Source organism: Schistocerca piceifrons, chromosome 8 (genome assembly GCF_021461385.2).
Source record: "Schistocerca piceifrons isolate TAMUIC-IGC-003096 chromosome 8, iqSchPice1.1, whole genome shotgun sequence".
NCBI lineage: Eukaryota > Metazoa > Arthropoda > Insecta > Orthoptera > Acrididae > Schistocerca > Schistocerca piceifrons.
In genome coordinates this window covers 55,117,406-55,131,290 of record NC_060145.1, presented here as the reverse complement: position 1 = coordinate 55,131,290, position 13,885 = coordinate 55,117,406, and the positions used below count along the sequence as shown (strand labels likewise).

At 41.3% G+C, this 13,885-nt stretch overlaps 1 protein-coding gene and 1 non-coding gene across 2 annotated transcripts in view; one reads left to right on the top strand and one right to left on the bottom strand.

The window, feature by feature from the left end:
- The window catches only part of LOC124711914 (alpha-tocopherol transfer protein-like), a 54,421-nt gene that overhangs the window by 20,944 nt on the left and 19,592 nt on the right, over nucleotides 1-13,885 (bottom strand). The gene's annotated exons all lie outside the window — the stretch shown is intronic.
- Trnav-aac lies at nucleotides 9,219-9,291 on the top strand. The gene has a single exon. It is a non-coding gene; the product is annotated as a tRNA-Val (tRNA).

Below are 13,885 nucleotides of genomic sequence, written 5' to 3'. Positions count from 1 at the left end.
TACCCACAGCTTTACTTCTGCCAGTATCTCGTCTCCTACCTTCCAAATTTTACAGAAGTTCTCCTGCGAACCTTCAGAACTAGCACTCCTGAAAGAAAGGATATAGCGGGGAGTCGTATTCTGTAAAGTTTGGAAGGTAGGAGACGAGATACTGGCAGAAGTAAAGCTGTGGGTACCGGGCGTGAGTCGTGCTTCGGTAGCTCAGTTGGTAGAGCACTTGCCCGCGAAAGGCAAAGGTCCCGAGTTCGAGTCTCAGTCGGGCACACAGTTTTAATCTGCCAGGAAGTTTCATATCAGCGCACACTCCGCTACAGAGTGAAAATCTCATTCTGGAGTTTTACTTTGCATACATGCAATAGATACGAACAACTGTCAGAGTTGAGTGGAGAGGAGCCTCGTGTAGCCATGGATGTAGGTAACTTGCAGCAGTCCTCAGCAATTAGGAGGTGTAGGTTAGTTGCAAAGTCTAGCAGAAAGAAGGTTCTGCTGCTAGGTAGTTCCCACGGTAGAGGTGTGGGTCAGCAGTTGCAGGAAGTGTTGGGGAGTGAGTATCAGGTCACCAGCATTGTAAAGTCTAGTGCCAGGTTGGCTCAGGTGACTGAAAGCATAGGGGAGTTATGTAAGAATTTTACGAAAGAGGATCAGGTAGTGATGGTGGGTGGAGCAGGGAACAGTCTCGATAGGGATGGTGAATATGATGTCAGTGGTGACTCAAACTGGTGGCACTAATGTGCATTTCGTGCAACTGTTTCAGCTTCATGATCGGCCTCACCTTAATGCAGCTGTTAGGCGCGTTAATGTGGGGCTGGGGAGGGCACTGATGGCGGAGGGCATGGATCACATCTCAGTGGTGCCAGTTGGGTCTATCAGTAGATGGGGTTTCACTAGGCATGGCCTGCACTTCAATAGGTATGGGAAGGGGAGACGAGCTAAGCTTATAGGTGACAGTGTAGTGGGTGGTGGTGGTGGTGGTAGTGGTATCACTCATGGAAAAATTCCTGTAGTAGTTGGTGTTAGAGCTGCACCTTTTTTAGACTGAAGTCAGCTGACAGGTATACCTGCTTAAAGGAAGTGCCTCTAACTAAGGGCTCACCTCCAGAGGATGTAATGTTTCCAAGTAGAGAAGGAATTAGCATATTTCATCAAAATATAAGAGGTATTAGAGATACAGTTAGTGAACTGCTAATAGATGTTAACTCTGAAATTATTGGTATATCAGAGCACCACTTAAATAATTTGATAATTCAGAGGCTTCTTTTATCAGGCTACAGATTAGCTGGCTGTTTCTCAAGGAGTTCCTTGCGGGGTGGGGGAGTGGCTCTGTACGTAAAAAACAGTATTTCATTTGAGTCCATAGACGTATAACGACACTGCACTGAACAGATATTTGAAAGTTGTGCAGCATTAGTTGAATTTAGTGAAACTAAACTTCTAATTGCTGTTGTTTATAGGTCCCCTAACTCCGACTTCTGAGCATTTTTGCTTAAGCTAGAGAGGGTTCTGATTCACTTTGTAGGAAGTACCAGAAAGTAGTATATGTGGTGACTGCAATATTAATTTCGTACATGTTTGTGCAAGAAAAAGGATGTTGGTAGATCTCTTAAATTCATATGATCTGATGCAAACTGTGTTTTTTCCAACTAGGGTGCAGGGGAACAGTAGCACAGTCATAGACAATATTTTTATTCATTCTTCATTACTAGATGGGCATTCTGTTAGTAAAAGGTGTATGTGAATATGTACAAAAAATTTTAACACTAAAAGGTTTTTTTACTCAAACCAATGTCGTATTTAATTACAAACTACGTAGGAAAGTTAATCCAACAGCAATAGAGAGTTTTTCAAAACTTGTCAAGGAACAAGAGTGGCAAGATGTTTATAGTGCCGATAATATAGATAATAAATACAATGCTTTCCATAACACATTTCTCAAGCTCTTTGAGAGTTGCTTTCCATTAGAACATTCTAAACGGGGTACTAGCAGTAATGGACAGCCCGGTTGGCTGACTAGTGGGATATGGATTTCATGTAGAACAAAGCGGGAATTATATCAAAATGTTAGAAGTAGTCACAATCAAGCTACAGTAGCTCATTACAAACAGCATTGTAAGGTGCTTAAAAATGTTATTAGCAAGGCAAAAAGTATGTGGTATGCAAATAGAATAGCTAATTCACAGGATAGAATTAAAGCCATATGGTCAGTTGTGAAGGAAGTGTCTGGTCAGCAGCACAATGTTGATGATATAAAGTCAGTTCGCACTAATAATATTTCTGTTACTGATAAATCAGATATATGTACAGTATTTAACAACCATTTTCTGAGCGTTGCTGGTGAACTAAATAAAAATTTAGTTTCTACAGGAAATCATATAAATTTCTTAGCAAATGCCTTTCCGAGATTGACGTCTGAAACACTCCTCTGTGATACAGACAAGAGGGAGATTGAGTCAATAGTTAAATCACTGAAGACTAAGGACTCTCATGGTTATGATGGAGTGTCTAGTAGAATATTAAAGTACTGTGCTGCACATGTTAACCGCGAATTTAGCCATATTTGTAATTTTTCCTTTAGGAATGGTCAGTTTCCTGAGCAATTAAAGTACTCAGTAGTAAAGCCGCTTTATAAAAAGGGAGAAAGGGATAGTGTAGATAATTTTAGACCTATTTCTATGCCATCAGTGTTTGCAAAAGTTATCGAAAAGGCTGTGTATGTAAGGTTAATTGATCATTTTATATCACACGAATTGCTATCAAATGTGCAGTTCGGCTTTAGAAGTCGTTTGACAACTGAAAATGCTATATTCTCTTTTCTCTGTGAGATACTGGATGGGCTAAACAAAAACAAAAAAGCTAAACAAAATATGCTTGGCGTATTTTTTGATTTAACAAAGGCATTTGACTGTGTTGATCTCACAATATTGCTCTGGAAGTTGGACCATTACGGAATAAGGGGAGTAGCTCACAATTGGTTCACCTCTTACTTTAGCAACAGGTAGCAAAAGGTCATTATTCACAATGTTGATAACGGCTGTGATGTGGGATCTGAGTGGGGTACTGTCAAGTGGGGGGTGCCCCAGGGATCAGCGTTGGGGCCGCTCCTGTTCCTTATTTACATAAAGGATATGCCCTCTAGTATTATGGGTAACTCTAAAATATTTCTGTTTGCTGATGACACTAGCGTGGTAGTAAAGGATGTTGTGTGCAACATTGACTCGGTATCAAGTAGTGCAGTACATGACCTCAGTTCATGGCTTGTAAAAAATAAACTAACGTTAAATCACAGTAAGACTCAGTTTTTACAGTTTCTAACACACAGTTCAACAAAACCTGACGTTTTAATCTCACAGAACGGGCATATGATTAGTGAAACTGAACAGTTCAAATTCCTAGGTGTTCAGATAGATAGTAAGCTGTCGTGGCAAGCCCACGTTCAGGATCTTGTTCAAAGACTTAATACTGCCATTTTCATTATTCGAACGGTATCTAAAGTGAGTGATACTTCGACACGTAAATTAGTCTACTTTGCTTATTTTCATTCACTTATGTCGTACGGTATTATGTTTTGGGGTAACTCTTACCATTCTAGAAGGATATTTTTGGCTCAGAAACGGTCGGTTCGGGCAATAAGTGGTATGAGTTCACGAACCTCTTGTCGACCCCTGTTCACGAGTCTGGGTATTTTGACATTGACCTCTCAATATGTATATTCCTTATTGTCGTTTCTTGCTACCAATATTAGTTTGTTTCCAACAATAAGCAGCTTTCACTCGGTTAATACTCGGCAGAAATCAAACCTCCATTTGGATCGGACTTCCTTAACTCTTGTGCAAAAAGGTGTGCAGTATACTGCTGCATCCATTTTCAATAAGCTGCCACTCGAATTCAAAAATCTTAGCAGTAATCCACGCGCTTTCAAATCGAAACTGAAGAGTTTCCTCATGGGTCACTCCTTCTATTCTGTCGAGGAGTTCCTTGAAAAATTAAGCTGATTCTCATTGTATTGCTGATAGCGTTTGCTTAAACTTATGGACTGATTTTCTTTCAGGTTCATGAACATTTGGTTTTATCTGTTATTACTTTTATGTTGTAAGTTCATGTAGTGACACGTTCTATGACCTTGGAGATTTGCTCCTCAATTTGGTCGTACGGAACTTGACATGTAAGTAAATAAATAAATAAATAAATAAATGCCCCTCTATATCCGCATCCAGTGACGCCTATAGGCTGGGGATAACACGGCGGCCGGTCAGTACCGTTGGGCCTTCATGGCCTGTTCGGACGGCGGTTTTCGGTTGCTGCAACTGGTAGCCACCCACTTCCACGTAAGTTCAGTCGAAGACAAAAGGGGCGAAACGAATGCCATACAAAGTAATGGGATACTCTTTTGATAGGACATCTGTGGAATTATCAAGGGAAGCCATATTCACACGGACGAATCGTCTACCTGCAAGATATCCATGACTAATCGTTCAGTGATAAGAGATCATTCAGTGGGACATTGTATGGCACAGAGGACGAACCATCAAATTTCTGGCGTGCAACAGCAGAAATCCCATTTCTTCACAGAACAGAGGCTGCCTCACAATACGTTTTACACTTCTACAGCCTTTACAGAGACTTAGGACACAAAGATCTAATTGGAAACAAGTATCCGTAAACGGTCCATTTGCAAGTTACAATGAAAAAGAAGGCGGCTCATGTTATCAGTTAATTTGGAGATATTAATATTTCTTACGTAGTTTCCCAGTAGATACAACCACGCTTACAATGAAGTAAATGCTCACGCTACACATTCACTTGTATTAATAGCAATTTGATAGTAATGTAGTTTCTTCCTCCTCGCCTAACGTGTCAAAGGTACACAATTTTGCTGCACGAAATTCTGGTGGAGTTATTCGGAGAAATTAGTGAAGAAATACGGATTCAACATGATGACGTGTTACACTTTGCATTGCGTTTCCCAGACCGTGTAGACACAATACTCGGGAAAAGGTGTACAAGTCAAGGTGGATCACGTATTTGACCACCAAGGTCCACAAGTTTGGCACTTAAAAAGGTATTTTTTCCGTGCTACTTGAGAAGTTGTTTAATACGATCCCCGTACAGTAAAAATCTATACAACCGATTGATGTAGATGTAGATATTAAGAACCATATGTATCTTCTGATTTTTCTGAAAAGCTAGTTTTTTTCCTGGACAATGTGTCGTTCAATTATATAATTTCACTATTTTGTCGGCCTGTATGCGAGAGAAAGTTTAGAAAAGGTTTGAAATTTTGTTTAAAGTTCGTTGGAAGTCGCTAATTGCTCTTGTTATCAAATAATGGATAAATGTATTCTGGGTAATTTACGCGCCGCGAGTTACGATTCGTGAAGACATACACAGTTTTCTGTTAACCCTTTGAATCCCAGCAGTATGAATAAAATATAATTTTTATATTTTTCTCACACTTAACTCTCATTATCTCGGTAAGCAACGAATACAAGAAGAAACTGCTTGAAGGACATGGTTGTGCTTTGGCATATAAATGTAAAATTTTTCACGAAATTAATCTGCATCACTATAGTAGGCAAGAAATCTAAGACGAAAGTGGCAAGTAAACAATCAGTTGTTTTAACGTGGTAGAACCACTAATATTACAGTTTTCAAGCAGTTTCATGCGATATATTTGCAGGCAAATTCGTATTTTTCCTGGACAAAATCCAGCACCTTGAAACTTCCACGAACTCATACGCCTAAAACAAACTATATTCCTAAATAACAAGAAAAAATGGGACTAAAATAAATTTCATATCACAACTACATACTGACCCCGTGTTTCTTCTCCAAAATACTCATAAAAACAGCAGTACAAACTCAAATTAACATTAAAATAATTTAGATATCCTCCATGTGCCAATTATACAGTGTGAGTCGCTTAAGACGTAATACCCCCTTTATTCCGGGGGCGATTGCACGTACCGGCATGCTTTTTTCGGCGAATCGTAACGGACTATGGGGCACATATGCTTGGACATGCACAATAATCACAACATTTATATTGTCCGAGATAATGAGGCAAGTATATGTTTTTTAAATGGTACGCTATACTTTTTTTACCATTATTCGAGCGCTCTGGAAAAGACGCGTATAGTGATGTAACGCATGTTGCTATTGTGATTCGAACTTAGCTTAAAAGAGGGCGGATGAGGATTTGCCTACGTAGCATAGGCCGTGCATGCTGCATAGAGCACGGCAACTCGGCCAGCGGGTCGCGCGGGGAGTGTTTACAGTCTGCAGCCGCTTCCGACCACCTCGACCTTCAATCGTACAATATTTCCCAGCGTCTTTTAAGCGAAGTTTGAATCACAATACCAACATGCCTTACATCACTATACGCGTCTTTTCCAGAGCGTTCGAATGATGGTAAAAAAAGTACAGCGTCCTATTTAAAAACCATGTACTTGCCTCATTATCTCGGTCAATATAAACGTTGTGATTGTTGTGCATATACCAAAAGTATGTGCCCCATAGTCGGCTATGATTCACCGCACACCGCTTGTCGATACGTGCAATCGCCACCGGAATAATGGGAGTGTTACGTCTTACGCGACTCACCCTGTATATACGGGGTGTTACAAAAAGGTACGGCCAAACTTTCAGGAAACATTCCTCAAACACAAATAAAGAAAAGATGTTATGTGGACATGTGTCCAGAAACGCTTAATTTCCATGTTAGAGCTCACTTTAGTTTCGTCAGCATGTACTGTACTTCCTCGATTCACCGCCATGATTTCATACGAGATACTCTACCTGTGCTGCTAGAACATGTGCTTTTACAAGTACGACACAACATGTGGTTCATGCACAATGGAGCTCCTGCACATTTCAGTCGAAGTGTTCGTACGCTTCTCAACAACAGGTTCGGTGACCGATGGATTGGTAGAGACGGACCAATTCCATGGCCTCCACGCTCTTCTGACCTCAACCGTCTTGACTTTCATTTATGGGGGCATTTGAAATCTCTTGTCTACGCAACCCCGGTACCAAATGTAGAGACTCTTCGTGCTCGTATTGTGGACGGCTGTGATACAATACGCCATTCTCCAGGGCTGCATCAGCGCATCAGGGATTCCATGCGACGGAGGGTGGATGCATGTATCCTCGCTAACCGAGGACATTTTGAACATTTCCTGTAACAAAGTGTTTGAAGTCACGCTGGTACGTTCTGTTGCTGTGTGTTTCCATTCCATGATTAATGTGATTTGAAGAGAAGTAATAAAATGAGCTCTAACATGGAAAGTAAGCGTTTCCGGACACATGTCCACATAACATCTTTTCTTTATTTGTGTGTGAGGAATGTTTCCTGAAAGTTTGGCAGTACCTTTTTGTAACACCCTGTATATAAACAGCATGAAGCATGTCAGAATCGCCAGCAATGAGGTAGCACAATCTCTGTGCCAACTGTTGCTTTGAACTCTGTCAAAGTGACTCCTACAACGCACTTCATGCGTAAAAATATCTCAGTGTACCAGTAGCGGTCTCTGTCCGCAATAGCGTCAGTGGTTTCATGGGGATTGCAGTGCTACTTCAAATAAAATAAAATAAATAATAATAAAATGGTGGTTTCGGGCAGAAAGCACTTGGGCTCCAAGGATTAATACTGTAAGTAGATTATCACCGGATTTTAAGTTTTGAAGTTCGCCAATAATTGTATTAAATATTGAAAATAAAATTTCTGTTGCCCCTGGAAGCCATTAGGCAGGCAACTTACAATTGGAATTACGCACCGTTTTCGGTGTTTAGTAATATAGACGAGATTTAGAATGAAAATAATGAGTAACGAATACTTTGTAACGGGTATGAGTCTCGACACTACTGAATAAGTACGATACAAAACTTACTCGTCACTTTCATAGCTCCAAATAGGGTGCAATGGCCAGGCGATGTGCGTAGGTAGTGAGATTGTACAACGCGTTGGTCTGGATTCCGTCACAGCAGCAATGAGCGGACCAATGGCTGATTCTGAGTCAGTCACGTGACCCATTACCAGTATCCCAGAAAACTGTGGCACACAGGGCGACTCGCTCTCGTCGGCGACCTCCGTTCCCAACTATCGCTTCTAGACGCTGCTTTTCTGCCCACTTCCGCCGCCATAGCGGGGCCGAGCGTTCTAGACAACTACCGCCTCACCACGTAGCTCACCTTGCCGGAGCTGCCTTTTCGAATTTCTCCCCACCAGTGCTCCATCCTACTCCAAAATACTTGCACAGCCGCTGTCAGGCTAGGAAACTATTTCTTTGCGACCCGACTTCAGCAAAAACTACTACCGTAATTCAGTAGATGGCTAGAACACGAAGTATCTCTAATCACTCGGAGAACCAGTTTACATATTTATTCTCAGGAGATACAGGCTTGTTTTTACAGCTTACTGCATGATAACTATACTGCCCAACAGGATTCTTTTTACGTCGTTCAGTTCAACTCGAAAAAGGTGGGAGGGCTGTTGTAGAACTTCGTGTCCAGCTGTACAAGATCAACTGATAGAACCTACTTGATGCCAAAGCGTGAAAATAGTACACATTGCCTGGTGTTCATTTGAGATCTGCTGCCACAGTGCTTGATATATCTCTTGTTGTCTGCGACAGGATGTGGTTTCAAGATTATGGTGCACCATCCCATTTCGATATTAGTTTCCATGAGCACCTCAACAGCAGATGCCCTCATCGTTGGATCGGAAGGTCTTATTACAAGGCCATTGCAATTACCAGCTCTCACTTCTAATGACATTTTCCTATGCAGTGACATGGAGTCATCGTTGTACTGAAAGTGGTCTCTACTTTCAAACTTTAACCAGTGAGTACATGTTATGACACCGCTTTTAATGCCCTGAAGACATTTCCGTTTGTATGAAATTTGGCTCATATGTGAATAATAACGCGATCTGATTGTCAGGAATGAATATGCTGTAGTGAACCAAACTTCTAATGGCTGCGCGAATCGACGGTATCTTGAAAGGAAAGAAAGAGCAGCAGATGCTGCTGAGGACTCTCCCTCTCGAGCGTTTCCGATGACTTTTTGAGCTCTTATTCGTCATGGCATTCAGGCAGTCTAGGGTGCTGTCGATTGTTGCACACGAATGCGAAATACCTGCATTGTGCGTTTCCGCAAAGTGATTTTTACGCCACAATGGCGATCGTCCTACAAGTTGTATCAGATGTGTAGGGCAGAGCGTAGCAGTTTCCGTGGTGTAGCGGTTATAACGTCTGCCTAACACGCAGAAGGTCCCCGGTTCGATTGCGGGCGGAAACACGTTTTCGTCGCATTCATCAAGACACTTGCTACGATCTCTACTGTGAGCATTTAAATCAACTTCAAACGTTCCACCAGCAGGGTGCACATGGCTCAAATGAAACATGAAACTGTTTCAGAACTGGTTGTCGGATTTAGCGCTGACTTGGAGGCCTGGAAATGGGCTAAACAGCCGCCGCCATGCGATTTGTTACCACACCGTTCTACAAAACGCAAGGGCACGTCCGGGATTTGAACCTGGGACCTCCTGCACCCGAAGCAGGAATCATACCCCTAGACCAACGAGCCTGTTCGTAGCGGCTAAGCACTGCATGTGAATGACGCCACCGTTGATGGTCTCACCATGTACGGCTGCAGCTCACCCAGCGTTCTCCCTGGCTGTCGCGGTTGGATTGTTTTCACCGACGTCTTTTACTATATATAATAAGGGATTGCATAATATAAGTCGAGTTAAATCGAAACCAAAATCTTCAATTGATCTAATGCAGCCTATAATGTTGGTGATCACTCCTTACAGGAATGAAACGTGCATTGCAGATGAGCCTGTACATTGTATTCTGTCATACCTAACTAACTGAAAATGGTTCATTTAAACGCCAAGTCTCGAATTATTCGTCGCTGCACATCACACTCAACTTATTTAGTTGAAAAGTTCATTTTTAATTAAGAAATGCTGTTTCTGTTTCAGGCAGTATACGTTCTCTGATGATTGAACATTCTGCAATCGAACATGGTTCCGTCATGAGTACGCTTCAAGTGAGTATATGCGCGAATTAACATAAAGATCGAAGGACTGATAAATAACGATGAAAGAAACCCAGTTTAGAAGAAGACTGAAAAATAACGATGAATTGATACCCAGTTTAGATGAAGATTGATATTAAGTTATTGTATCGTTCAGAAAGTGGATGCAAATGCTCACGAATAATACATCCAAATGTCCCTCAACTGACCACGTGTAATTAGGGACCCATACATGTACAAAAGACTGAGATATAACCCGATATTTATACAAACGCCTGTAAAATTCCACCGTGCGGTTCTAGGCGCTCCAGTCGGGAGCCGCGCTGCTGCTACGGTCGCAGGTTCGAATCCTGCCTCGGGCATTGGTGTGTGTGATGTCCTTAGGTTAGTTAGGTTTAAGTAGTTCTGAGTTCTAGGGGACGGATGACCACAGCAGTTGAGTCCCATAGTGCTCAGAGCCATTTGAGCCATTTGTAAAATTCCAGAATGAGATGTTCACTCTGCAGCGGAGTGTGCGCTGATATGAAACTTCCTGGGAGCTTAAAACTGTGTGCCGGACCGAGACTCGAACTCGGGACCTTTGCCTTTCGCGGGCAACTGCTCTACCATCTGAGCTACCCAAGCACGACTCGCGATCCGTCCTCACAGCTTCAGTTATGCCAGTACCTCATCTCCTACCTTCCAAACTTCACAGGAGCTCTTCTGCGAACCTTGCAGACGTTCTGCAAGGGAGCTCAGATAGTAGAACACGTGCCCGCGAAAGGCTAAGGTCCCGAGTTCGAGTCTCGGTCCGGCACACAGTTTTAATCTGCCTGTAAAATTATTCAGTGAGTTGGAAGATACAGAAATAAGCGATTTGTATAGACGGATGACCGAAGAGAAATTACATATCGACTTCCACGTGTTCTAACCAAGAAACGATTTCTTACAACCAACTAGCATCACGCGCATGAAATTCGACTGCAAAATATCTCATGTTAGTAAATCTGAAAAACCACGTTACTTATAATTATGCAAATCTAGTGTGTGCCAGCAACCAACCCACCGAACTCCAGGACGATATAGTTTCAATGTAACCATCTCAGGATCATAAGACAAAGCGTCTATACTTTACGAGCCAGTGCAATCACGGCGGCAAACGAAGAGGGCTGTCCACGGAGGTAAGTGGAAAGACGAGTGTCTTTGTCCGGCAGTCCACGCTACCCTAGAGAACTAAAACTTCAGCGCCAAGCTATACTCAGCGTTCTAGCTAACAACAGCCCTTACAGTTCCCTGTCAAACATAGAACAACTCTAGCACAGGAGAATATTGACTGTAGGGTTTCTGAATCGTACAAGTGCTCTGCAATTCACTAACAAATACAGGACATGAAAGTCGTCAAACGCAAACGGTTTTCAATACGAAATCTGATTAGGAAATGGTTGGTAGGGTCCTAGCTGCCTGCCACACCGTGCAACAGACAACATAGTTGCACGAGGGAGTACAGCGGAATTTATGTGTCACTATACTGCACACACTGAGTCTATCTGTCATCATCCTGAAGTGCTGGTTAACAGATGTGAGTTTGCACTATACTGCACACACTGAGTGCTGGTTAACAGATGTGAGTTATTTATGCCAATTTAAAAAAAAGAAACAAATACTTACCAGTTATTTGTCTCAAAACAACCAGCTTAGATTGTCTCCTAAACAGCTTTGCAAAGGATTTTGAATCACGTAATATATCATTATTTGTAACGACATAATTCTGTATCATTGCAGTTTCCATTTTTATTGCGCTTGTTGCTTCAGTCTGACTGTCTCGCATTTCTTCAGCTGTCACCAACTATGGAGCAGTTTACTACCGTGCAGCGTGAGCTGTGATATAGCTACAGGGCTTCTGGAACACTTTTCCAACACACATAGGTACTGTATGGGCTTAGCACCGTCCCCTAAACGTCACAAGCACGTGTTGCCCCTCTCTCTCTCTCTCTCTCTCTCTCTCTCTCTCTCTCTCTCTCTCTCACACACACACACATACACACACACACACACACACACACACACATATATATATATATATATATATATATATATATATATATATATCCCATACACAACCCAATAATTTAAGAGCAATTAAAACAAAACAACGAGTCAGCTTGTAACCCCAGAGCTTCAATCCTGAGCATGTTCAGAAGTATCCGAATAACTTGAACTGCGTATATCGGCGCCATGTTTAAAATTATCTAGACTAACTGAATTGCAAAAGTTGGCGCCATGTTCAAAAGTATGGTATCTGAACGACCTGGATTGCGTGCATTGGCACCGAGTTGAAAAGTATTCAAACGACATAAATTGCATACATTGGCGCCATGTTCAAAAGTATCCAAACGACTTGAATTACATAAACTGGTGCTATGTCCCAAAGTACCCGAACAACCAGAATTACGTAAACTGGCACTATGTTCAAAAGTATCTGAACGATTTGAATTGCGTAAATTACCACAATGGTCAAAAATATCCAAATGACCTGAACTGAAGTATCTGAACGATTTGAATTGTGTAAATTACCACAATGGTCAAAAATATCCAAATGACCTGAACTGCATAAACGAAACAATCAGTATACAGCTTCAGAGCCACCGTCTTGGCCACGGTCAAAACTATTCTAACGACCTGAATTGTGAAAATTAGCGCCATGTTCCAAAGCATTAGAAATACGTGAACTGCCTTTCATAAATTCGTAAAGATTTTGATAATACTGGTGTAATTTACAGTATTTCTGTATGTAAAATGTCTTTATTATTTACTACAAATACGTGAGCTTCATCAGCAACACACACACACACAAATATACACACACAGACACACATGCACACACGCACACACACACACACACACACACACACACACACACACACACACACATAATGTCTATGTCAAGTATCACAATGTTACTTCCACATCTATAATGTCTGTATTATTTATCAAAGATGTATAACATTCATCTGAAACACACACACACACACATAATGTCTACGTCAAGTGTCACAATGTTATTTCCATATCTAAATGTCTATATTGTTTATCAAAAATTCGTAAAAATATTGAAATTACTGGTGAAACTTACTGTATCTCCTCATCTGTTTATATATTTACTTATTTATTTATTTAACCTGATATGCTTGGGGCCGACACACACCGTCTTACACCGGACGAAGGTTTCAAACATACAGTGCTTTTTTTTTACCCAATACTTGCCTAAGAAATAACAATTTTGATATGACAAATAGTGTTAAAATGGTGTGAGTGTCTATAAAGACAAGGTGAGAAAATAATTATGTCAGTGAAGTAGTGTAATTAATACTAGCTGTACTTCTACTACTGATAATGAGGATAATAATAATAATAATAATAATAATAATAATAATTGTCATGACAATAATAACAATAATGAGAGTGGCAGATATAAAAAGAGTTTATAGCTGTACAAAATAGACGATTACAGATATTGGCGAGTTCTGGAGAAAGAAAATTTAAGGAGACTGTACCAGCTAAGATTACTGCGAAATTAGGAAGATCTGCTTGGAAAGAGGAAAGTATAGGGGTAACGAGTGTACACAGGGGCAATGGTCGTCATTATTGTAGCTTCAGTAGATAAGTCATTAACTGGCTTCTGAAGCTGGAGATGTCATTCATTTCTCAAATATAATGCAGGAGGTTGTTCCAGAGTCGGGACTTCCCCGAAAGTGGCTGAGCGGTGGGGTGGACAGGAAGGACTTTGCTCTGATGGGAATGGGTGTTTCCACTACGATGTTCAGACAAGAGCGTTTAGGTCGAGGAGAGATACAGGGGACAGTGTACGTTG